At 40.5% G+C, this 26,384-nt stretch overlaps 1 protein-coding gene across 5 annotated transcripts in view; it reads right to left on the bottom strand.

Moving 5' to 3' along the window:
* The window catches only part of ppp6r1 (protein phosphatase 6 regulatory subunit 1), a 58,085-nt gene extending 36,717 nt beyond the window's left edge, over positions 1 to 21,368 (bottom strand). For 2 of the 5 annotated variants that reach the window (XM_008118934.3, XM_008118936.3), the window contains exon 1: positions 21,159 to 21,366. The gene's annotated coding sequence lies outside the window, so the exon portion shown is untranslated. Of the gene's footprint in view, positions 1 to 19,845; positions 19,996 to 21,158 lie in introns of those variants that run through there. The other 3 variants (XM_008118935.3, XM_062958236.1, XM_062958235.1) reach the window with 3 other exon arrangements.
* Positions 21,369 to 26,384: the final 5,016 nt, after the last annotated feature.

The following is a 26,384-nucleotide window of genomic DNA, read 5'->3' as shown; positions in this document are numbered from 1 at the left end:
TATGAACCAACTTGTGTGCTGAAGGAGAGTTCTGCAGGTACTATGGATTGCCAAAAAGATAAATAAATAGATCCAAGGGCAAATCAAGCCTGGACTTTCCCTTGATGCCAAGGTGTCTGAGCCAAGATTGTCATACTTGAGGCACAACATGAGAAGGTTTGGCTCATGAAAAAAGATATTTATGACTAACAAGGTAGAAGACACTATGAAAAGAAGACAGCTGCATTACTCAAGGATAGACACAATCAAAGAAGCCATGGCCTTGAGCTTGAAAGACCTAAGCAGGGCTCTTGGAAACAGAATAACTTGGGAGGTCTCTCATTCATAGAATCATCATAAGTCAAAGTTTACTTGATGTCAGCTAATAACAACAAATGTCACAAATATGTTACTGATTTTTAGTATAATGGAAAACAAATAATGGCATGTGACATATGATAGTTCAAGCACTGATTTTAAATCACCTTCCATTTTACCTCCTAGCTAAGCTGCAAGAAAACGTTGTGTTTGTCTATTTGTATTTTGAACTGTCAACATCTGCTGAGATGCAAAAATTTGACTGAATTTACAAAGTTTCTGTTATACATCAATTTTGGAAGAACAAATGAATTGTTGTACAGAAAATGTATAGGAATCCCACTGAAACTACCATTATCTCTGTCATCTAGAATCAAGTATAGTGGAAGTCACTATTTTCATACTGGGAGCCTATAATCAAAACTGAGAAGTGTCTTGTTTTATGTGACGTCTGTTTTCTGATTTTAAATCTCAAAGGAACATCCTGTTTAATCCTGCTCCATTCATTTGGAAATAAAGCATGTTGAAAAATAAAAAAAACAACCCCACCCTGAGGATATGGAAACACTCTCCAGCTTGTGATACTCAGGGACAGAGACCAGCAAGGGCAGAGAAACAAAATAAGAGCTGGCTTTACCTTTTGCAGCCATGCAAAGTGCTGAGAAATTTAATCAGACCAGACATATAAGGTTAGGTTTTAAAACTAAAATACCTAGATTCTGGAATGAGAACAAATAATGCTAACCATTATTTGCTTTGTAGGTCTGCTTCATCTTTATTCATACATTAGATTTTTAGCAACGACAGTGTCTGACAGACTGGTAATGGAGGAAGAGAACATTTGGGGCACTGCTCTAGAAAAGATCCTAATTTAAAAATAAACTCAGATCTATCTTCTTAATCTGAGCCCATGCTGCATAACCAGGTAAGAACCACTGGGCAAGGTAGCACTATGATATTGCTTTTTCTTTTCAACTATACTAGGCTCAGTGCAAGAACGGACACTGATCCCACTACATACACTGTTTTATGTGATTTAAAGTCAAAAGTAGCAACTGTGTTGCCCGTCACATGTTGTTGGACAGCAACTTCAACAACTCTATTTAGCAGAGCTGATGATAAGGAATGATGCAATTTCAGTTCAACAACATCTGGAGTGTTCACACATTACCACCCTCTCTTCGGCTGAGGATTTGTTAGCCTTAGAACACGTGATGGCACAGGCCAATATGTTTCACCACTTGTTCAAATCAAATAACACTTTTGAGGTAAGCAATATATGTTGCATCAGCTACTTGACTTCTAAGAACAGAAGGATCTGGTGTCTTTAAGGCATTTGCAGACGGACAATTCTTTCACACCAGAAGTAACTTCAGTTTCTCAAGTTGCTCCTGACATGAAAAAAAAAGTTAGCATATTGTCTTTACAGTTCACCAAATAAACCCAGAAATGTTTTCCCCAAATGTTTGAGTAGCCATCATAGAACTGGCTACTCTGGCACAATTTTAAAAAGCCAAATATCAATATATGGCTTTTAAACTTTTTTTTTTTTCATGTCAAGAACAACTGCAAGTTGCTTCTGGTGTGAAAGAACTGGCCATCAGGCAGGACGTTGCCCAGGGGATGCCCGGATGTGTTTGATGTTTTAAACTTAATTACCAGTACTGGACAAATACATTAACTTCTCCTTGGTCAATCTTATAAAGAATTACATGATAAACAATATGCAAACTCTGCATACTGATAGTCTTAACATGATTATTTCTTTAAATATGATAGCTGGGGAAACAAATTTCATTCTGCAGGGCCATAATAATACAAAGCACTGTTTTGTTGGTATTTTTCAATTAAGTAATATCGATATTCTACATTTCACCACCCTTTTCCCTGTGGTTTCATGGTCCCACTACAAAACCTAGAAAGCAAAAAATGAATGCCACGGTTTCTACATAAATTGTTATCAACTAACTGAATTAGTGTCTAGATTTCAGAACAACAAGTAACAACACATTAGTTCTTTTAAGCAGATGTTTAGCCCCGAAATTAATACCTGCCCTTATTAGGAGAATGCTAACACAACTGCTAAGATTAGAGAGGGTGGGTTACTTTAACTATTTTATAATTCAGTTTCCCAAGAGGCTTATAATACATTTTAACAGAAATCACAAAGCCATTAAGAAGATAACAGAAGCAGAGATCACTGATTTTCAAAGCCAGGTTGACAATCATTAAAATCCCAAGAAAACAAAATTGTTCAATGCTGACATTAGGCAAACTGATCACAGAACTGTGAATCTGAGGGGCCACCAAAGAGAAATCCCTGTTTTAATTTCACAAGGCGGAGCCTTGAAAGTTGGGCTTCTGGATGTTATCAACACAAAGAGGTTTGACAAATAGGCCTTCCGGCTTATATAGCAATGTTATTGACCTTATACAAATAAACAGTTGGCCAAGATTATGTTATCAAGAACAATCTTACTTCCAGTTTTGGTGGCAAATGATTGAGAAATTAACCCAAGGTTTGAAAGACAGATTCTAAACCCTACATAGTAGCTTGCTGACCAGATGTCAGATTTATTGAACTACACAGTGCCATCTCTACTCTTTAAAGCATTTACTTTGATTTAGATATGACATAATATCATTAAGCCTCAAGGCAAAAAACGACATTTCCTAACTTCTTTATCTGCACAACCATCCAGAGTCTGCAGACTATGCTTAGGGCTATAAATACTAGGAATCAAGAGCAGGCTCAAAAATAAGTCACACAAATAAAAAGCACTTAACACGAAAGTTTGTTCATCATGCTCCATTTGCATGTTTGATTTTGAACCAAACCTTTGGATATGTTTTGATTGCTAAGCATTACTACAGTGGCAAGAGAGTAGCCTAAGTGCAGAGCACAGCTGGAGGCAATGAAAGGAACAACTACTACATAACACAAAAGCTCTACTAATAATGTAATGGGCATTGCCTGCATGTTTTTCAAAAGATTTCCACAACCACAGGGTCTAGAAACATATTTTTAAACTGATAAAAAAGTTATGATTTGGAAAAGATTCCTGATAGCAAGACCTAAATCCCAGAATTCTACTACTGCTCTAGTAAGAACAGGATTATTATTATTATTATTTAAAAAAAATCCTTATCATGAAAGAACCTGCATCTGTGGAGCGAAGTTGATGGCAGAGGATCATCTCTTCAATTCTGGTGGTCTTTGCTTCTTCCAGAATGCTAACATTAATCTGCCTGTCTTCCCAAGTGATTTGGAGGATTTTTCAGGAGCAACTCTGATGGAATAGTTCCAAAAGTTGAGAGTGATGTCTGTAGATGGTTCACGTTTCGCAGGTATATAACAGAGTTGGGAGGACAATAGCTTTAAAAAAAGTATCCTGGTGTCCTTATGAATGTCCCAATCCTCCAACACTCTCTGCTTCATTTGAAAAAATGCTATGCTCACATATGTTTCTAATGTTACACCATTAAGCTGAATTTCTGGCATTGAGAAGGGATTGATTAGTGCCTGCTAGCAGAGCACTTTGGTTTTCTCAATGTTCAGTGAGAGACCAAGTATGTTTCTACAAAGGTGTTTAAAGTGGCCTGTAGGTCTTCTTTTGAATGACCACAGACTACATTATCATTAGTATATTAGAGTTCTATAACAGACCTTGTTGTGTTCTTTCAGCCTGCTGAGGTTAAATAGTTTGCCATCTGTCCAATAGGTGATTTTCACACCAGTGGGAAGCTTCCCATCAATAAGGTGCAGAAACATAGCTACGAAGATGGAAAATTAAGATTAGGGCAATAACACATCCCTGTTTGACACCTGATTCCACCTTAAATGGGTCACTTTGAGAGCCATCGCTGTCCGAGACAGTTGCAGTCATGTAATCATGGAGAAGACGCAGGACATTCACAAATTTATCAGGGCATCAAATTTTTAAGAGGATGGTCCAGAAAGCACTGTGATCACTGTGTTGAATGCCTTTACAAGGGAAAAATGAATGCCATGTACAGAGGGTGATTTTGTTTTTGTGGAGCTGTCGGGTAGTGAAGATCATACCCACTGTTCCTCTGGAGGGGTGGAAGCCATTCTGAGATGCAGGGAGGATGTCTTCTGAGATAGGCAGAAGGCGGTTTGAAAGGATTATTGGGAGAATTTTCCCAGCCGAGGTCAAAAGAGAGATACCTCAATAGTTTCCAGTCTGTCCTTTCACCCCCTTTTTTTAAAAGGGTGGTGATAGTGGCATCATTGAAGTCTGCTAGGATTTTCTCAGTCACCCACACTTTTTCAATGAGCTGGTGGAGTTGTTTCAGCACAGGTCCACTTTCTTTAAAGATTTCTACAGGGACCCCATCAGGTCTGCTAGCTTTGTGATTTTTTAATTGGCTTTGCTGACTTCCTCCAAACTAGGCAGTGCTGCAAGTTCATCCCTGGATTTGCGGGATTTGCAAGAGGGCCTCTTCAGCCATGTTGGAGCAGTGGTTAAGGAGGTTGTAGTAGAGCTCTTTTCTGCATATAGCATTTTATTTTTTGTCTTTTAGAAGTTTAGTTCCATCTGATGAGTGCAGAGGGTCTGTGTATATCATGATTTGTTGGGCCATAGATGTTTTTTGTGGCATTGAAGAATCCCCATGCATCATGGACATCTGCGAGGTGTTGGATTTCTTTACCTTTTTTTGTGCACCAGATGTTCTTGAGTTCTCTGATCCTTCTCAGCTTTTGCACTAGTGTAGAACTTTTTCTTAGCAGCACACTTGGTGTCGTTTTGCCATATTTGGAAGGCATTACTTTTTTATTGATTAACTGTTGGATCTCATTATCTTTTTCATCAAACCAGTCTTGATGTTTCTTAGTTTGGTATCAAATTGTTTCTTTAAAAACTGTGATGATGGAGGTCCATTTTAGTGCAATGTTCCTCAACATTTTCAGGGCGTTCCATGAGTAGATGATCCTTGAGTGTTGTTTGGAGAAGGGCTTGTTTAGAGGGCTCTTGAAGGGTTTGGGTGTTTTTACATCTTATGTTTCTTTCTTGGGAGTCTGCATTTGGAAACAATCTTGATGGCCATCGTAGATCAAATTAACCTGTGGTCTGTCCAGCTGTCATCAGCACTTGTGATGGCTCTTGAGAGAAGCACACTGAGCTGGTCTCTGGCATGTATAATTACATAGACTAAAAGGTGCCAATGTTTTGACCAGGAGTGCTTCCATGATGTTTTAAACTTGTTTTTCTGGCTAAGAGCATGTTGGTAATGACAAGATTGTGTTCCACACATTTGGTGAGAAGTAGGATGCCATCTGAGTTGCTGTTTCTAATCCTGTCTTTCCCTATAATTCCTGGACACAGGTTGAAATCTCACCAAATTCTTGCATTAAAATCACCAAGGAAGATGATTTTGTTCTCCTTAGATATCTCCGATAGGATGGTATTCAGCTATCAGTAAAAAAAATTCCTTGATGTCTTCATCAGCATCTTATGATAGCTGCCTGCTGATTTTTGGCAAGATTAGTTTGAAGAGTTTAGAGTCATTCATTAATGCCAATGGGTACTTCAGGCTGATGCTTCACCAGGTCACTTGTGATACCAAAACCAACTCCATGTATTCTTTGTTCTTCTTCAGGCAGTCCCTTTCAGAAGAAAGTGTAGCCTCCTTTTTCTTCCTTCAGCTGTTCTCCGGATCTCTTGGAGCACTGCTATACAGATGTTAAAGCGCCTTAACTTCCTTGCAATAAAAGTAGTCCTCAGTTCAGGTATTCATTATCTCTGTTATCCAACAGTTTCTGTATGTTCCATGTTCCAAAATTCATTTCTCTTTTTTGACCACAAGGTGGTGACCCCTTTGGACGTGGCAGTCCAGTCAAGGATAAGAGAGGCAGACCATGCTTAGAGCACCTTTTTTAGCCTCCTCCCCATATGGGGTGAGCAGAGTGGATCCTAAACAGGTCTGCTCAGTCATTGATACAGCTGCAGGACTGCTCAACTGTCTTGGACCTTGAGGTAGAACGACTAAATCCATATCCACCACCCATGTTCCGTTCTGTGGCTAGGAGATTCCAGATTTCACAATCCTGCTCCTGTTGCCACTCACTGATTGCCATGATACTTTGGTAGGTTTTCTTGTCTTTTCCTTGGAAGACGCCTGTCTGTTAATTTGTTTTGTGTGTGGAGATCATTGCACACTCCAACAACAGTACCCATACATCTAAGCTTAATCAAAAGACAGTGATTCATAGTTCTTAATTGCCCTCCATCATGTTAAATTGTTATTTTCTTTTCTCACTTGTATTCTACCACATGTGTTATGATGTATGAATACCACGAATATCTCTAGGACACATTCTTATTACATTCACTCATTCTCATATTCACCCATAACAGCAGAGTGCAGCCCAGATAATTTTCTAGCCCCACCCCCTGAGTAGGGTCAACCAAGGCCACTTGCACAATTTCACTGAAGCTTCGCCAACTGGTCACAATTCTTTAATGAGTTCTGTGTAAACCTTTGAAAGTAGTAAGGCAAAAAAGCTAGAGTGTGGGGCTACAGAAGCAGAATAATCAGGGTTCAGATGAGGTGGGGGAGAGGAATCTTATAACGGGCTCTCAATCACAATAAGCTCAAAGGGACTTCAGATACAAATCCATGGCCTACAGCAGGACTTGTACAGAACTCAGAGGTACAGCAGGATACTTCTGGGAAATGGAGAATGACCAAGGAAACACAAAATAGGCAGCTGAAGCTCTTATGAAGTACCCCAGGCAAGCACAGTGGATTTGAAGTTAGAAACCTAACTTCTATAATCTTTCCTGATGTCAGGCTGTGTGGTAATTGGTAGGATCAATTTAAAGCCTACCTGATCAGGTTTGTGAAACTCTTAGCAAAAACATTCCTATTAACTGCAGTGAGGTGCAATCCATCACTTGCCAGAAGTCTATCTTCATGAAACCACAGACAATGGTTAAAGAAGCCAAATTGTGCTCGACAGTACCATCTGTGGGGTCAGTTGTTCATCCCCACTTTTTGTCCCTTCTTGAGCTGTGTCCTTCTACTGGGAGGAAAGATAAAATGATAATATGTGCATCATGATCCTTCAATCTTCCTATCCAGAGCATCATAATCCCTTATATCCTGAAGGCTTCCCATGTGGATGAAAAGTAAGTGGCAATGGTCAATAGGCTTGATGTCTTGTCATATTCTGTGTTACAATGACATCAAAGCTATCGTGACATCCTATAAGGCCTGTAAACCATTGTTTTGCCTGCCCTCAGCAGGTAATCCTTTACTACCACCATATGTCTCCTCTGAGGACTTGCAAGGGTCATGCTGAATCTCCCAAGAACACTTGAACATTCTCTGAGGGCTAGCAGTGTTACTTAGTTGTTTTTCCTCATCACTGATAAGAGCTTCAAATCGGTTCTGTAACCCCAAACTCAGAATTATTTCCTATCCAAATACCAACCTCCTGTGTTTGGGAAATTACCTCCTCCTCAGAGTCATCCCTTGTGTTTTCCTCATCCAGGACAGTCTGTTCTGTTCACAAAGAGCCTCAAGCTTGTACTAGCTGCAGGTGAAAGTTACCCAAAATCTCAAACAGGAACACAACATACCACAAATGTTGCAGGTAACTACACCAGCTCTGTCATCATTCATATTCAATAGTCTTAAGTAAGTATTGAAACAGAATTCCAGACCTCAAACTCCCCTGGTAAAACCCATGCAAATGTCTGCACTTTGTCCACTCTTCATGTTTATTATTGAAATCCCATCCTAAGCATTGCCACCTATCATTTTCTGTAACAGTATTTCATTGCTTCTTACTATGAGAATGCTCCCTTTTTACTTGTTTGCTTTAACAGCTAACTGGCTTTATGGTTATCTTCTTCTAACATACTGTTTTTAAAAATACTGTTTTTATCTGACTCATTTTATTAGCCTTGGAAATGTTCACAAAAAGGTGGGACAAAAATCACTAACTTAATCAGCCTCATTGATAAGTATATTCAAGACTATGGAATTTGATGTACATGTCTCATGTCAAAGGAAAGCAGTGAATGGCCTCCATTGCAACCCTCCAATTTCATTACTGGCAAAGGGCCCTTCCAGATAGGCTCTATATTCCTGGATCTGATCTCAGGTTTTCTGCTTTAAACTGGATTATATGAGACCCCACTGCCAGATAATCTGGGATAAACAGAAAACCTGGGATCAGATTTCAAGGGCATGTGCTGGGATCAATATCTCAAGCTTACTGCTAGTATAGTCATCACATATAAGATCATTTCCACAAACATAGACACTATTTTGCTATGTATCATTTGTTAGTAAAGAACTGACCCTTAGAATAGAACCGTTTGTCTATATTATTCTTCCCAACTACCATTTCTGTGATAGAGCTTTGTACTTTTGGTTTCCAGACTGCGTACCCACTTATTCTTGCTCTTCTCCATTCCAGTACCCTCTTCCACAGCTAATATTTCACAGAAAGCAGATAGACTCAGGCCTAGAAGACAGTCTTGAGATACTCTCCAAACATTGCTGAAAAGCTACTCAAAGTACCAGCTGTGTCAATACAACAGCAAATACACTTTGGGTGAGAAAGGTACAGCTTCTCAACAGAACTTTTACCAAAGAAGTCACAGCTAACAATCTGACTATGGTACAGGACGAATTGATAAAGCCAGAGTCGATGAAATGTTTGCAAAGAGATGAGATGAGTGTGTTTGTATATGAAAGGCTGAAGTGAACACCCATGAGAAGATATAGGACAGATATGGACAGCTCTCCTTGATTAGCACAGACACCATGCTTGATCCATTTTCAATCCTTTAATTCAAATGCAACTGTCCCTACAGTGTATGATGCCCTGTACACCTCCCATCCTTTTATCATAATTAAGGAGTGTTTGCACATATCAAATTAATACTAAAACTGCATACAAACATGTTGAAATATGTGCAGAACCTAAAGCCTAAGACCATATCCTGGACTTTAAAATACGTTATCTTTCTCAATCTACCTGTCAAGGTCTCTAACCAGAAAACCTACATTCCATAAACACCAAAAACTAAAATAAAAATGGCTTTTGAATAGGAGATGATGAAGGAAGGCAGGCAGACTTTCAGATTATGTTTTAGATCTTGCTAAGTATGGTGTTTAGCAATATCTGAAGCATTTCAGTGACTGAAGTGATGCGGGGAGCAGAACATATGCCTGCATTGAGGAAAAATGATATGGTCTGGAATTATAAAGATAAGAAAAATCTTATCTCCCGCAAAAGAAGAAGCAAAATAAAATTATTTATTTCTGCTTTCCAAGTCTTTAGGTAGAAATAGGTCATGTCCTTAGGGATTTTAGTCTTCTTATTTGGAGGTGCAATAAAATTATGACCAATATAAGTGTTTGGTAAGCTATAATATAAGATAGCCTAGAAGAAAGACTATGACATGTTGTAGGCTAAAATTGAACAAGCCAAATATGAGGCTGCATGGAATGGATAGAGACATTTCAAAAAAATTTCACAAGGTCCAGACTAATAGCTATTCATTTTAGAATGATAAGAAAATGTTTGTTGAATTTGACCAGTGTGTACTAAGGTCAAGACACTTCTTACCAAATGCAGCCAAACAGATGCTTTTTAGAAGCTCACAAACAGGATGTAAAGGTCCAATATGATTCATGCCTACATACATGCATATCTGCAAGTGTTTTGGGATATGTTCCAGCTGCACACATTTTTCAAATGGGCCTTTTGGAAGTCCACCCAAGGTTAACTGTGGACAAACACCATACTCTTTTGGCAGTGTGCAATCACAGAAGAGAGCAATAATACTGAGAAAGCTATCTGTTATGGATGTTTGCCACCAATCTAATTACCTAATGACCCTAAAGAATCTAACAGTTTCTAGGTCCTTGGTTTAAAGACAATTCAACACGAAAAAGGAAAGTAGCCTTGTAAACAAGGTTCAGCATTTGCAGTGGCCATTTGTAAACACAGGAGTAGGTTAACCAGCTAAGGGAGACAGGGGTAGTCTGAAATAATAGTAATACAGTATTTTTTCCATTTTTACAACACATTCTCCTCTATTTGCATTGAACCAATTCTTATTCACCAAGTTTTAGTCAATACTGAGCCAATTCTTATTCACCAAGTTATAGTCAGTGTATTTTAATGTGAAAAAAAGGCAATCTTCCTTTTAATTTTTATGCCGAAGAGGTGAGTAGGCATCATCAGGGCCATTGCCAATTATCCCCACCAGCTCTAGCGTTGGTAGGTAGAGTGGAGATTGTTTGGCCACTTGTGGTCAACATAAAGAGACTTTGAACATAAACCCTATACACAATCAGAACACAAGGCCTACACCCAGCCAAACTAAACACTGTTGCTGCCCTGCTTGTTCTGGAGCAATGTCAGTCATAAACTGTAGGCCCATTACTCATCACTTGCAATTAGACAGGTGCTTGTTTGTACACCAGATGAAACCCTAAATTACTATAAACTTCAACTACTGTGTATAATGCACATTTAAAAGAAATACAAGTTTGTTGACTCTTGAATTAAGATGCACTTCTACCTGCACACTCACACAACCATTCCAATTCATCATCTCTTTTTACATTCTCAATCTAATGCCCCCAGCTTCACTGTCAAAGCTCCAAGACATTATTGCAATTCAAATAACATTAAACCTTCTTATTCTCTCCCTACTTTCTATGTAAATACCCAATCCAATCCATCCTTAACAGATTGTTGATTTAATCAATTCACGTCTTAAGCAATTACACTGTTCAAAAACTAACTTGGAGCAAAAAGCTGAGAGTCAAAATGGCCCACCTCTTAATCCCTGCTATCATTCCCACTGTTGCTAATATCCTTGATAGCAGGATTTCTCCCACCAAGGGGAAAATGCCTAATGCTATGGATACATTCACAGCATGATTAGCTTTCTGAATCTAAGAAACCAGAAAAGAGATAGGAAAGTGAGGATTCTGGCTTCGATAATTCTATAGTCCCACGGCAAGGGACAGCTATCTATATTGATATACGTGAAGATATGAATAATTTCATTGGGGGGGGTGCACAAACATGTTTCTTCTAGTTTAAGCAAGTCAAGTCCAGGTTTCCCACCAAGTTATGCAATCCTAACCTCCTGATCAGCACTCCTGCATGAAAAGTGTTTGTCAAAGCCAACAATCACATTTGTGTTGGACTAAAGAACCCCTGAAAAAAGATCACAATGATCAGCAAATGGTCCATCATTTTTTGTAAGGGTATGTGTCTGAAACTCCTAGATATTTCTCAGTTATCTATATGAGGTTTAGCTCAGGAGCACTGACAGGGATAGTAATATCTGAACTATGTTTGTAAGAAGAACAAGCTTGAAAAAAAAACACCCAATTTTTTCTGGCCATTACATATTTAAGGTTACTTCCTTGTAATGCAGCTACAGAAACTTAGCAAAACATGTTATTTGGTAAAACAAGAGCTAATTTATGATGATATAACTGCTCCTCTCTGGCCTATGTGCAACAAGAACTTGCCCCTTTGTTCAAGTAGTGACAGAAGCATACATTACTCCTGGCTTAGATCTATCCTGCTGTGGGAAATAAATAAGGGAAAGAAATCCCGGCTGCCTGTCAAAAGATACTAAAAGAGAAGCTTTGTTGGAATTTCAAGTCTCTAATTTCAATTACTTCCTTATGCACCAAATGAAGCAGTGGGATTAGTTTTAGGCCTCTTCTGCCAAAGCTGTCAAAGAAGGTTGCAGCTGTATACCTCTTAGATTTAACTATGACTAACTGTGAAGTTTGAACTCTTACGACAGGGCAAGCTCTAACCAAAAACCCATTTCTGAGCTGACATATTTTCAGCTCTCCTAGGAAAGATGGTGACATGTTCAAGTCTTCCCAAGTGTAATCAAGGCATAGTTAAGACGGAAGGCAGGGAGAAGGAATCTTTTTTCCTGCCCTTAAAAGACACACTGATGAAAAGGTGAAGAAGCAGCATCACAAAATGTATGTATAATGTTTAGTGAACTGCAGCCAAAGAAAACACACATACCTTATTCATCCTTCCATGCCCAGTTCTAAGCTAGGAAAGTTGCTAGACTACTATCAAGGGGTGGAGGAACAAAGAAAAATGAAACAAACTTCTTAGGATCTTTATTGAAGGTAGGTAAAGGTAAAGGTTTCCCCTGATATTAAGTCCAGTCATGTCTGACTCTGGGGGTTGGTGCTCATCTCCATTTCTAAGCCAAAGAGCCGGCGTTGTCCGTAGACACCTCCAAGGTCATGTGGCCAGCATGACTGCATGGAGCGCCATTACCTTCCCGCCGGAGCGGTACCTATTGATCTACTCACATTGGCATGTTTTTGAACTGCTAGGTTGGCAGAAGCTGGAGCAACAACGGGCGCTCACTCCGCTCCCAGGATTTGAACCTGGGACCTTTAGGTCTGAACATGATAATAAGTAAAGTGAAATATTTTGCTCCCCAAATTATCAATGAAAAAAATGGTATGTTCAGATGGCCTCACCCACCACTTCAAAGTCATGAGTTCACAAATGGCCTATTATTTCCATCGCAACACAAACAGGCAACGGAGACATTAAAATATTACAACTGCTGCAACTCACCAAATGCTTTTCAATTGGTTATGCCAGCAAGGTTGATGGGACTTGGAGGACAACAAGATTTTGCAGGCCTGAGTTAACTAACGCTGTACTAGAGACTGAAATTCAGGAGCATATGACCACTTAATCAGTTAGGGCACTTTCCACTAATCAAACATCATGGCAATACACATACTCTTGTCTCTAAAAATGTATAGAGCTGACTCTAGTATAGGTCAGCTGGACATATGTCTTCTTGATTTTGGCGGAAATTAAATCATAATTAGCACATTCCATCGATTTCAAGGGCATGCAGGTTGATCTAATGTAGTTTGCTATTCTATGCATATTTATCTGCGATTAAGCACCACTGAAGACACTAGGATGTCTTCTAAGGAAGCACCACTGAAGACACTAGGATGTCTTCTAAGGAAGCATGAACAGGATTAAGCTAATTTAACTCAATGTGTGCAACACATACCACAACAAATCAAATAGGAATTGTATTCTCAGATATCTGAAGTTGATTGTTACAGATCTCCACCTCACTACTACGGTATATTAAAATTAACTTTACTCCACCCTCCTGATGTGGTGCTGTTGCAATATTGTAGTAACTGCCCTGCACTGAATGATAGTAACTACATTTGTTCAGTACACTCGATTGGCAGAGAAATCAATAAGGCAAAGCCAGCAATACTGTGGTCGCCCCCAGTTCCTTCAAGGTCAAGCCAGTCACTTCAAGGATACTGTCCATCCATCTTGCTCTTGGTCGGCCCCTCTTCCTTTTTCCTTCCATTTTCCCCAGCATCATGATCTTTTCCAAGCTTTCCTGTCTTCTCATGATCTGGCCAAAATACTTCAGCTTTGCCTCTAATATCCTTCCCTCCAGCAAGCAGCCGGGCATTATTTCCTGGATGATGGACTGGTTGGATCTTCTTGCGGTCCAAGGCACTCTCAGGATTTTCCTCCAGCACCAGAGTTCAAAAGTGTCTATCTTCCTTCGCTCAGCCTTCCTTATGGTCCAGCTCTCGCAACCATAGGTTACTATGGGGAATACCATTGCTTTGACTATGCGGACCTTCGTTGCCAGTGTGATGTCTCTGCTCTTCACTATTTTATCAAGGTTGACCATTGCTCTCCTCCCAAGAAGTAAACGTCTTCTGATTTCCTGGCTGCAGTCTGCATCTGCAGTGATCTTCGCACCTAGAAATATAAAGTCTGTCACTGCTTCCACGTTTTCTCCCTCTATTTGCCAGTTATCAATAGGTGTAGTTGCCATGATCTTGGTTTTCTTGATGTTTAACTGCAACCCAGTTTTTGCACTTTCTTCTTTCACTTTGGTGATAAGGCTCCTCAGCTCTTCCTCACTTTCGGCCATCAGAGTGGTATCATCTGCATACCTAGGGTTGTTAATGTTTCTTCCAGCAATTTTAACTCCAGCCTTGGAATTGTCAAGCCCCGCACGTCGCATGATGTGTTATGCGTACAAGTTGAATGGGTCAGGTGAAAGTATGCAGCCCTGACATACTCCTTTCCCAATCTTGAACCAGTCTGTTGTTCCGTGATCTGTTCTGACTGTGGCTTGTTCTTACTTGGTCTTTATACAGATTTCTCAGGAGACAGACAAGATGACTTGGTATCCCCATACCAGCAAGAACATGCCACAGTTTATTATGATCCACACAGTCAAAGGCTTTAGAATAGTCAACAAAGCAGAAGTAGATGTTTTTCTGAAACTCCCTGGCTTCCTCCATTATCCAGCGGATATCGGCAATTTGGTCTCTCATTCCTCTGCCTTTTCTGAACCCAGCTTGGACATCTGGCAACTCTCACTCCATGTATTGCTGGAGTCTGCCTTGCAGGATCTTGAGCATTACCTTACTGGCATGGGAAATAAGTGCCACTGTACGGAAGTTTGAGCATTCTTTAGCATTTTCCTTTTTTTGGTATGGGGATATAAATTGATTTTTTTCCTATCTGATGGCTAGATCAGTGCTTCTTAAATTTTTTCCACTCATAATCCCATTATGCCAGAGAAATTTTACATGACCCGGTATACAATAGGTATACAAATAAAACCTCTATTGTTAATGCATCACAAAGAAATTTATTTTAAAACAATTATTTGGTACACATACAATTTTATCATTTATCGAAGACATAAGCCAATTTGCATACTACTGAGATAGGTTCAATTTTTTCCATAAAGAATTAAATCATGGCTGAATATTTCATACTTCGGGATGCAGAGCATTTTCAATGTTTTTTCACGCCAGACTGACATGCTTGGTTTGCAGCCTTAGGTGGGAGAACATACTATGTTGGATCTCCTTTTTTCTCCTGAATTTGCAGGACCACAATGGGGTGTTTCCGGGGCCCATACCTCCAACTTAAAAGGTCCCAGGTTGCAGGATGGGCAATGTGCCTGAAATGGGTCTACAGCTACCTCCTCCTTATTCCTATCATGGTTTCACAGAATCATAGAATCACAGAGTTGGAAGAGACCTCAAGGATCAGTCCAACCCCCAGCTATGCAGAAACACCCAATCAAAGGTTACCTGACAGATGGTCATTCAGGCTCTGCTTAAAAGCTTCCAGAAGAGACTCCTACAGCAATAGATTTATCACTATTAATCATCTCCCATCACAATTCTTAACTTTATATCTCTTTCCAAAGACAAAAAGGGAGAGAACATCCCATTCTGGGAACTAACAGTGCTTCTCACTCTGTGGATACTACAATGACTGGACCCCCTCACAATTTTTCACTGGTCAATATTCCTGAAACCTCATTTTCATGAATCAGCACTTACTTTCTTTTTAAATTTATATTACTGCGTTATCAAAAAGAGAACATATTAATCATGAAAAGTACTCTAAATGAAAATAAAAGATCTCACTTCAGTAGACTTCTGTTAAAAATTAAGTTATAAAGAATACCTTCAAAATACAGAAAGGGTTAGGACTTCAGATGGCCAGATAGTTCAAAAAGCAAAGAAAATGTATCACAGAAAAGCCACAATTCACCAGTCACAGAGCCTTCTTGATCCCCAAATGCTAAGCAGCTAAGAGCAAAATCCACCTGCTCTTCCAACACACAAACACAAAATCAGTCTCACTCACCAGTGTTCTGCAGCAATCTCCAAATTTATGCAACCCCCCAACTAAGTCTGAAAACATATTCAAAGACAACCCAATCACTCACCCACACACTAATTTTCAAACAGACATCATAATGAAAGTTAGCATGAAAGGAGAAATGTAAACTGACACATAGGACAACAATTAGCTTCTATCCACAAGGAAGATGAGGTACATAAGTTCTCAGGCTCACCAAACATAGCCTTGGTGATTACTGTACATACTCGAGTATTAGCCTAGTTTTTCAGCTCCCCTTGGCTTATACTCAAGTGAGGGTCCTGGCCGGCTTCTATTCAGGTCGGCTTATACTTAAGTATAAAGGTATCCAGAGTTGGACAGTCTTATCTTATTAAAGTCTTATTATCTTAAATTACAGTTTTATATAAATATTCAAAAACATTTAACCTACTGATGCCTCAAATAATGCAATTTTATTAATATCTATTTTTATTTTTGAATTTGACCCATAGTTGCTGCATTTCCCACCCTCGTCTTCTACTCGAGTCAATAAATTTTCCCAGTTTTTGTGATAAAATTAGATGCCTTGGCTTATATTCGGGCCGGCTTATACTCGAGTATATATGGTACAAACCACACACGGCACTTGGTGAAGCTGAATTCAATATTAGTCTCATATCTGCCACTCAGGAGAAAGGTTATGGTACAAAAGAAATACAGTGTAAGAAATATGGGTGCCATCAGTGAACATAATAACCACATAATTGGGGATGCAAGGGGGAAATGAGAAATTTGGTCTTTGGGGGACACATCTGTGAAAAGAAAGCTAAGATCTTTGGGTTAAACAAAGTCAGCAGGGAAATATTAGTGCTCCATGTGTACTCAGTCAATCAGAAGTCAGTGTATGCATTAACACACTTTAACCTTAATGCTACGTACAAAAGGGTAGGTAGAAAGTGTTACATAATAAAACGAGATGTTTTCACCTGCACTTTAGATGCATATTGTAATTCTAAGCCAGATCACTAAGGTAGCAATTATTCTGCACAACATAAGAAGCCACAGAATGAATATCAGTGAGTGTTTTAGTAGGTATAAGAGAAAGGAATGGTTCTTTTGGGGTGTGGAAAGACAGCTTGAAAGGAATTAGATATTGGACAGCAAACATTCAGAGTTTGAGAAGTTAGCATTCAAGGCCCTGCATATAAAAGGATATTCTTTTGTCAACTAATCAAACTGAACAAAAATATACAGCAGTGTGCGTAGAAGTACTAAAAGGCATTAAAACATTTACTTTATAAGGAAATGTGTTAAAATTAGAGGATCCTTTTAATTAAGCATATTATGATGCCACAAAACACCTGCTTATGTGTTTGAGAGAACAGAAGGCAGTAACTCACTATATATTTTTTAAAAGCACTAGGCTTATGAACTGTTCAGCCAATATAACTTTAGTTCTACTCAAAGTGATATTTTCCTATGATCTGCACTTTGTCAAGTTCTCTGCCTTTCTAGTTAGTGAGTGAGTGACACCATCCTCTCTAACCATGTTTGACATCCCACTTAGTAAAGCTGCCCAGTTGTATTAAAAGGGGAGTTTAAAACACTTTTCAAGAAAACACACTTGACAACCTGCACCTGGCTGAGAGAGGAATACAAAATGAAGTCATTTTATATAGCATTGTAATGTAGCTTGCAGTGCATTGTTTTACTTTTCTTACTGTCTATGACATGTGCTTGATTCATATATAATATATATATTTCCCATTTTCCCTATGTATGGCAACTTTTGAAGCAACCTGTGTTTGTGTATATACAAGTATAATACTAATACAGTGTTCCCTTACTTATCGCAGGGGTTACATTCTAGGACCACCCGCGATAAGTAAAATCTACGAAGTAGGGATACTATATTTATTCTATGTGTGGAGGAGAGCAAACCACAGACCACTTACTACAATGCAGTCTGTATTTTAGTTTAACAGTTACAATATACAGTACACTGGCAGAGTAGAAGAATGGAAGCTAAATAACCCTTTTTTATTTCAAACCCTTCCCTCCCCTCCCCCCCTTTCCCTTTATTTCACCCTTTCCACCCCCCTTCCAAAACCCTTTGCAAACCGCAAAAACCCGCGAAACAGCAAAAATACCATGATAAACGTGTACATTAATATTAACTGAAAACCCGCAAAACAGCAAGGCAGCAAAAAGTGAACCACAAAGTAGCGAGGGAACACTGTATTTTGCTATGTTAATAATATATATATAGTACATATATTAATAATATTATAATGTAATGAAATATAATGATATATAATAATAATAATATTGTAATTTTTTTCTGTGTCAGGAGCGACTTAAGAAACTGCATGTCACTTCTGGTGTGAGAGAATTGGCTGTCTGCAAGGACGTTGCCCAGGGAACGCCAGGATGTTTGATATTTTACCATCCTGTGGGAGGCTTCTATCGTGTCCCCACAAGGAGAGCTAGAGCTGACAGATGAGTTATTAAATAATGGAGTTATTAAATAGAAAAAGGGTTCCGTTAGGGAGAAAAGCGGGATATATATAAATACTTATTATTGTTATTATAAATAACTAAATATAGTTACGTTTATTTAAGTTTAATTTTTGGTTATTTTTTGGTTATTTTATAATTTTATATTAAAATTGATCATCTAGTGTTTGTTACTTGTATTATCATCATTATTATTGTTAAATAAAATAAATAAAATAAATAAATCCTTGTTTCCACCACAAGCCAAATTGTTCAAAATCCAATTCTCACAGGGACAGAAAGTGAGCTGAAATCTTCTGAACAGGGGCACACAGAGCAAAACATACACTACAATAGTGTTAACGAAGGCCGGAATCACTGGGTTGCTATATGGTCATGTTCCAGAAGCATTCTCTCCTGACATTTTGCCCACATCTATGGCAAGCATCCTCAGAGGTGGTGAGGTATATTGGAAACTAGGCAAGTGAGGTTTATGTATCTGTGGAGGGTCCAGGGTGGAAGAAAGAACTCTTGTCTGTTGGAGGCAGGTGTGAATGTTGCAATTAATCACCTTGATAAGCACTGAAAAGCCTTGCAGCTTCAAGGCCTGGCTAAATCCTGTCTCGGGGAATCCTCTGTTGGGAGGTGTTAGCTGACAAGAGTTCTTTTTTTCTCCCACCCTGGACATTCCACAGATATATAGACCTTCCTTGCCTAGCTTCCAAAACACCTCACAACCTTTGTGGATGCCTGCCATAGATGTGGGCGAAACGTCAGGAGAGAATGCTTCTGGAATGTGGTTATACAGCCCAGAAAACACACAGCAACTCAATAGTGGTAACCTTTCCCTATGCTATCCAAAGCTTATATATTTGGCTGGAGTTACAGTTTGAAAAAGTACCTAGCATACAAATTCAACTTAAGAGCAAAGCTACAGAACCTTAAGAGCAAAGCTACAGTTGGTAACTTTGGGATTGCCTGTTACATCCATAGATAAAAGATGAAGACATCGAGGAAGGAAGGATACCAGGCAAGATTCTGGAAAAGATCATTAAGGAAGTGGTTTGCAAACACTCAGAAACAAATGCGATCCTCACTAATAGTCAACACGGATTTCTCAAAAACAAGTCGTGCCCAACTAATCTGATCTCTTTTTTCAATAGAGTTACAAGCTGGGTCGATGCAGGGAACACCATGAATGTAGTGTATCTGAATTTCGGTAAGGCCTTCAACAAGGTCCCCCATGACCTTCTGGCAAACAAACTAGTCAAATGTGGGCCAGGCCAAACTATGGTTAGGTGGATCTGTAATTGGTTCAGTGAACCAACCAAAAGGGTGCTCACCAATGCTTCTTTTTCAACCTGGAAAGAAGTGACGAGTGGAGTGCCACAGGGTTCTGTCCTGGGCCCGGTTCTGTTCTACATCTTTATTAATAACTTAGATGAAGGGTTAGAAGACATGATCATCAAGTTTGCAGATGACACCAAACTGGGAGGGATAGCCAATACTCTAGAAGACAGGAGCAGAATTTAAAATTAGATTAGAGAGATGACTGGCCAAAACTAACAAAATGAAGTTCAACAGAGACATATGGACGATACTCCACTTAGGCAGAAAAAATGAAATGCAAAGATACAGAATGGGGGACGCCTGGCTCAACAGCAGTACGTGTCAAAAAGATCTTGGAGTCCTCGTGGGGAACAAGTTAAACATGAGCCAACAATGCGATGCGGCGGCTTAAAAAAACCAATGGGATTTTGGTCTACATAAATTAGGAGTCTAATGTCTAGATCCAGGGGAGTCATGCTACCCCTCTATTCTGCCTTGGTCAGACCACACCTGGAATCACACTGTGTCCAATTCTGGGCACCGCAAATGAAGGGAGATGTTGACAAGCTGGAATGTGTCCAGAGGAGGGTGCCTAAAATGATCAAAGGTGTGAAGAACAAGCCCTATGAGGAGCGGCTGAAAGAACTGGGAATGCTTAGCCTGCAGAAGAGAAGGCTGAGAGGAGACATGAGGAGGACCATGAATAAATATGTGAGGGAAAGTCATAGGGAGGAGAGAGCAAGCTTGTTTTCTGAAGACTTGGACGCCGAGCAATGGCTTCAAACTACAGGAAAGGTGATTTCACCTGAATATTAGGAAGAACTTCCTCACTGTGTGAGAGAGCTGTTCAGTAGAACTCTGTGCCTCTGGGTGTGGTGAAGGCTCCTTCTTTGGAGGCTTTTAAGCAGAGGCTGGATGGCCATCTGTCGGGGGTGCTTTGAATGCGACTGTCCTGTTTCTTGGCAGAAAGGGGTTGGACTGGATGGCCCATGAGGTCTCTTCCAGCTCTATGATTCTGGAAGGAAGGAAGGAAGGAAGGAACTGAGAGGGCCAAAGAACAGGGCCTGGACAGGAAGGATGAGGAGAAGGGAGGAAGGAAAGGGCAGAGATCACTCCTGTGGGGGAGGGAGGGGGGAGGAGGCGCTATTCCGGGGGAGGGTCTCCCTGAGGGAGCTCCAAAATGGCGGCAGTTTCCTTCCTTCCCACACACACAGGAACACACACAGTACTCTCCTCCGTCCCTCGGAGGCGCAGGCCAGCCCTCCCTCTCCTCTTTCCCTTCCCCTCCCCACCGCCGACAACCCTTTTCGCTCTCTCTCTCTCTCACCGGGCTCGAGCCCCCTTCGTCCTGCCCCCGTCTTCTTCTCTCGCGAAGGAAGGAAGGAAATAGGGAGGGAGGGGGGTGTCTCTCTCTCTCTCTGTCTCTCTCTCGCTGGCTCGCGCTCCACTTTTTTTTCCTCCCCCACAATCCCCCGCGCGCGCCTCCCAGCGGCCGACTCGCCGTTGTTGTTTCTTCCTCCTCCTCCTCGCGCTTCTCCCGCGTTCTTTCCCCTCAGGCTTGGCCCCGCCTCCTCCTCCTCCCCCCTTTGGTTCCAACCCTTAAGACTTCAACTCCCAGAAGACTAAGGCGCCAAAGCAAAGGGCTGGGAATTATGGGAAATGAAGTAAAAGGAATAGGAAGAGCAAAGCGCTCATGCGTCAGGTTCCCTCTTCTCGACCTCTCTCATCCATGTCAATGAGTTTGCGCATGCGCGGACTCCCTCCATTGAAGCCCACGCGCCAAAACACCTGTCGGTTGCATGGACAAACCTGGGCCTTCCAGGTGTTTTGGATTTCACTCCCACAATTCCTAACAGACTGTTTTGGAGCAACCTGTATGTATGCTTGTATATATCAAGCATGGGCAAACTTTGGTCCTCCAGGTGTTTTGGACTTCAACTCCCAGAATTCCTAAAAGCCTGTTTTGGAGCAATCTCGAAAAGTCACAGGTTCAAATCCCGGGAGCGGAATGAGCGCCCGCTGTTAGCTCCAGCTTCTGCCAACCTAGCAGTTCGAAAACATGCCAATGTGAGTAGATCAATAGGTACCGCTCCGGCGGGAAGGTAACGGCGCTCCATGCAGCCATGCCGGCCACATGACCTTGGAGGAGTCTACGGACAACGCCGGCTCTTCGGCTTAGAAATGGAGATGAGCACCAACCCCCAGAGTCAGACATGACTGAACTTAACGTCAGGGGAAAACCTTTACCTATGATAAGGTAAAGGTTTCCCCTGACGTTAAGCTCAGTGCTTTAACACACATCGCCACCGGGGCACTTATGTATATACAGTAGAGTCTCACTTATCCAACATTCTGGATTATCCAACACATTTTTGTAGTCAATGTTTTCAATGTATTGTGATATTTTGGTGCTAAATTCATAAATACAGTAATTACTACATAGCATTAATGTGTAATGAACTTCCTTTTCTGTCAAATTTGTTGTATAACATGATGTTTTGGTGCTTAATTTGTAAAATCATAACCTATTTTGATGTTTAATAGGCTTTTTCTTGATTTCTCCTTATTATCCAACATATTCGCTTATCCAACGTTCTGCCGGCCCGTTTATGTTGGATAAGTGAGACTCTACTGTATATATATATATATATAAAGAGAGAGAGAGAGACATTGGCAAACTCTGGCCCTCCAGGTGTTTTGGACCTCAACTCCCACAATTCCTAACAGCCTGTTTTAGAACAACCTGTGTGTGTGTACAGTATACATATATGTATGTGTGGTACACTTAGATACAACAATGCGGTCTGAGCCCTGCCACATGCACAATGGAGGACCTTCTCACAGCCACACCAGAGACACTCCAAGTGGCCAGCTTCTGGAAAGTAAAGTTAGTATAATGCCAATTTTTAACTTTGTGGTTTTTCTATACATTATAACTGTATTTTCAATTCGCTTCTGACACGATAAATAAATAAACCCACCCGCCTCTTCTTTTTCTTACGCCAGGGTTTTTTTAACAAAAAGACTTCATTTCCCAGAAGCCCTAGCCACCGAAGCAAAAGGTTCAGAATTCTGGGAATTGAAGTAAAAAATGGGAGACCTGTTGCGCATGCGTCGGGCTCCCTTTCTTGGCCTCCCCTCATTCCCCACTTAGGCGAATTAGTTGCGCATGCGTCGGTCTCCCTCTCCATTTTCAGAATTCTCTCTTTCGCTCGGCTTCTTGGCTCATCCTCCCCTTCCTTTCCCCCGCTCGGCCAGCGTTTTACAGGGCATATAACTCCAATTCCCAAGAGTCCCAGCCAGCGTGACCAAATGTTAGGAATTCTGGGAATTGAAGTAAAGACTAGGGAGAGCAGCTGCGCATGCGACGGATTCCTTCTCGGTTTTCCTCCCCGCTAATGGAGTAGGGAAATCTATTGCGCATGCGCTGGACTTCTCTTCTTGGCCTAGCTCATTTTTAGGTGGATTTTGAGCGCTTGCTTGCTTACTTTTCTTGACCACAGCGCAGGTTGTATTCTGTAGGAGTTGACTATTAGTTATACTGCAGTTAAAATGGATAAATAGAGCTGTAACAATGTGATGTTCTAGCCCTGTAGCATATATCAATTGTTCATTGGGCACATCCGTCAAAGCGAAGTCCCATGAAATCAAAAGTAGGTCTTGTGTTGTCGAAGGTTTTCATGGCCAGAATCTCTGGGTTGCCGTGAGTTTTCCGGGCTGTATGGGCTTGTTCCAGAAGCATTCTCTCCTGACATTTTGCCCACATCTACGGCAGGAAGCAGCCAGGATTTGAATCTGCAAGACTATTAAATGCTAATCAAGGTGGCCAGTTGCAACATTCACACTTGCCTCAGACAACGAGTTCTTAGTCCCACCCTGGACCTTCCACAGATATATAAATCCCACTTGCCTAGTTTCCAACCTCTAAGCATGTCTGCCATAGATAGGGGCAAAACATCAGAAGAGAATGCTTCTAGAATATGGCCATGCAGCCCGGAAAACTCACAGCAACCCAGTGATTCTCTTAGTTTCACATATTGAAAAGATGTAGTTCAAATCACCCTCATGGCAGTTTGAAAGTGTCATTTCCCCATTTAATTGTGTGGTTCTTACTTTGATAATACAGTAGAGTCTCACTTATCCAACATTCTGGATTATTCAATGCATTTTTGTAGTCAATGTTTTCAATATATCGTGATATTTTGGTGCTACATTTGTAAATCCAGTAATTACTACATAGCATTACTGCGTATTGAACTACTTTTTCTGTCAAATTTGTTGTATAACAGAATGTTTTGGTACTTAATTTGTAGAATCATAACCTAATTTGATGTTTAATAGGCTTTTCCTTAATCCTTCCTTATTATCCAACATAGCCGCTTATCCAACCTTCTGCCAGCCCGTTTATGTTGGATAAGTGAGACTCTACTGTAGTTGTTATACTCCAGAAACTTTTTTGTGGCTGCCACAAACTATGTTGGATTGGTTGAGACCCTATGAGATACTCATTGAAAAACTATCGCAAAATGTGCTGCAGGATGTCCCTTCTGCAAAAACAAAGCTTTTGCCGTGTAATCCACTTTTTCCATGTTTTGATGATAGAACCAATTAGAAAATGACATTTATATCCCAGGGACAAAATGTCATGTTACATAGTAATCGAAAGTGATAGAAACTGTCATTCAATAACATCCAGAAACCCAAACTGGGTAAAAACTAAATTGCACTATTACGTAAGTAGTTGGTGCTATTTAGGGAGCCCCTGATGGCGCAGCGGATTAAACCACCGAGCTGCTGAACTTGCTTACCGACAGGTAGGCGGTTCGAATCTGGGGAACAGGGTGAGCTTCCGCTATTAGCCCCAGCTTCTGCCAACCTAGCAGTTCGAAAACATGCAGATGTGAGTAGATCAATAGGTACCGCTCTGGCAGGGAGGTAACAGTGCTCCATGCAATCATGCCGGCCACATGACCTTGGAAGTGTCTACTGACAACGTTGGCTCTTAAGTTTAGAAATGGAGATGAGCACCAATCCCCAGAGTTGGACACAACTAGACTTAGTATCAGGGGAAAACCTTTACTTACTATGTTAAAAAATATATAGTTGGCCTTCTGTATGCAGATTCTTTGTCTATGGCTTCAAGGGCCTCTTGAAGGCCACCATAAGGCTGATGTGGTCTCAATGAAAATTAGGTCCCTTCTGCCATATAACCCAGACTATCAAGGCAGATAATCCATAATATCTGCTTTGAACTTAAGTTATTGGCAGCCCCTGCCACACAGCTGCATAAAATCCCACATTATATGCTTTGAACTGGGTTATATGGCAATGTGGACTCAGAGCCCTTCCAGACAGGCCCTATATCCCACAATCTGATTCCAGGTTTTCTGTTTATCCCAGATTATCTGGCAGTGCAGACTCATATAATCCAGTTTAAAGCAGAAAACTTGACTTCAGATACTGGGCATTGGGCCTATCTGGAAGAGCCCTCAGATAACCTAGTTCAAAGCAGATGTTGTGAATTATCTGCCTTGATATTTTGGTTTATATGGCTGTGTATCCACACTGCCATATAATCCAGTTCAATCTGGATTATACATAGTTGTTTGGAAGGGGCAAGAGTTTTAAGACTCCATAAACTTGTGAGACCAAGGCCTCTGTCAACCTAATTAAGCCCAATTGCTCTTTGCCTTCTCCTTTCCCAGAATGGTTTGAGACAGTGGTTATGTTATTATGCAGTTTCGTTGTATTAAATATTGTTTCCTTTCCTCCTTTAAAAAAAAAATCATAAACCAGTATAAAAGGCCAAACCAAATTGAGTCCTTGAGCAGGGAGATGTAAGGCACATAATTTTAAATAAATAGTTCCTATTCGTAGGTCTGGATCTAGAATAAATCACCCAACAGGTTCTACACAATTGAGGGAGGATGGCATTTCTGGGACAGAAAAACAGCACCTACCCCAGCTGTATATCAAGTCTAATTTGAAAAGGAAAGTTTCGTAATAAGAGAGTGCATTGCCTACCCTTTCTAGTGAAAGGAATCTACTAGACACACCCTTTGGCTTCTAGTTGCTCTTCTCCTGTTGTTCATACTTTTACATAGTCCAGGATTCAGCACGTATAAAACCTGTTATGCTTAAAATCATTAGAGAAATGTTGATGGGCCAAAATTTGTTATGCTGAAAATTCTTTTGGAATGGTGACGGTCCACCTTACATTTAATAAAGGAGACTCTCATCACCTTACTCCCACTTAAATTACCTTGCTGTGTGCCTCCAATTTGCTTCCAACTTATGTGAAACTATCATGGGGCTTTCTTGGCACAATTTGTCTGGGGGAGGGGCTTTTGCCTTCCTCTGAGGCTGAGAGTATGTCACTTGCGCAAGGTTACCCATGCCATGCCTGAATATATTTCTTAGGGAGGTGATTTCAATACTTGCCCCTGATTTTGGAACATACCTCTTTTGTTACATTTTGTTTCCTGGTCAAGGTGAAAGTGATGTAAGTTTTGTTAAAAAAAATCTGGTGAGAAAAACAAAAAATGTGCCAGAC

This window comes from Anolis carolinensis, chromosome 6 (assembly GCF_035594765.1).
Source record: "Anolis carolinensis isolate JA03-04 chromosome 6, rAnoCar3.1.pri, whole genome shotgun sequence".
NCBI classification, from domain to species: Eukaryota; Metazoa; Chordata; class Lepidosauria; order Squamata; family Dactyloidae; genus Anolis; species Anolis carolinensis.
This window is presented reverse-complemented; position numbering and strand designations above follow the sequence as displayed.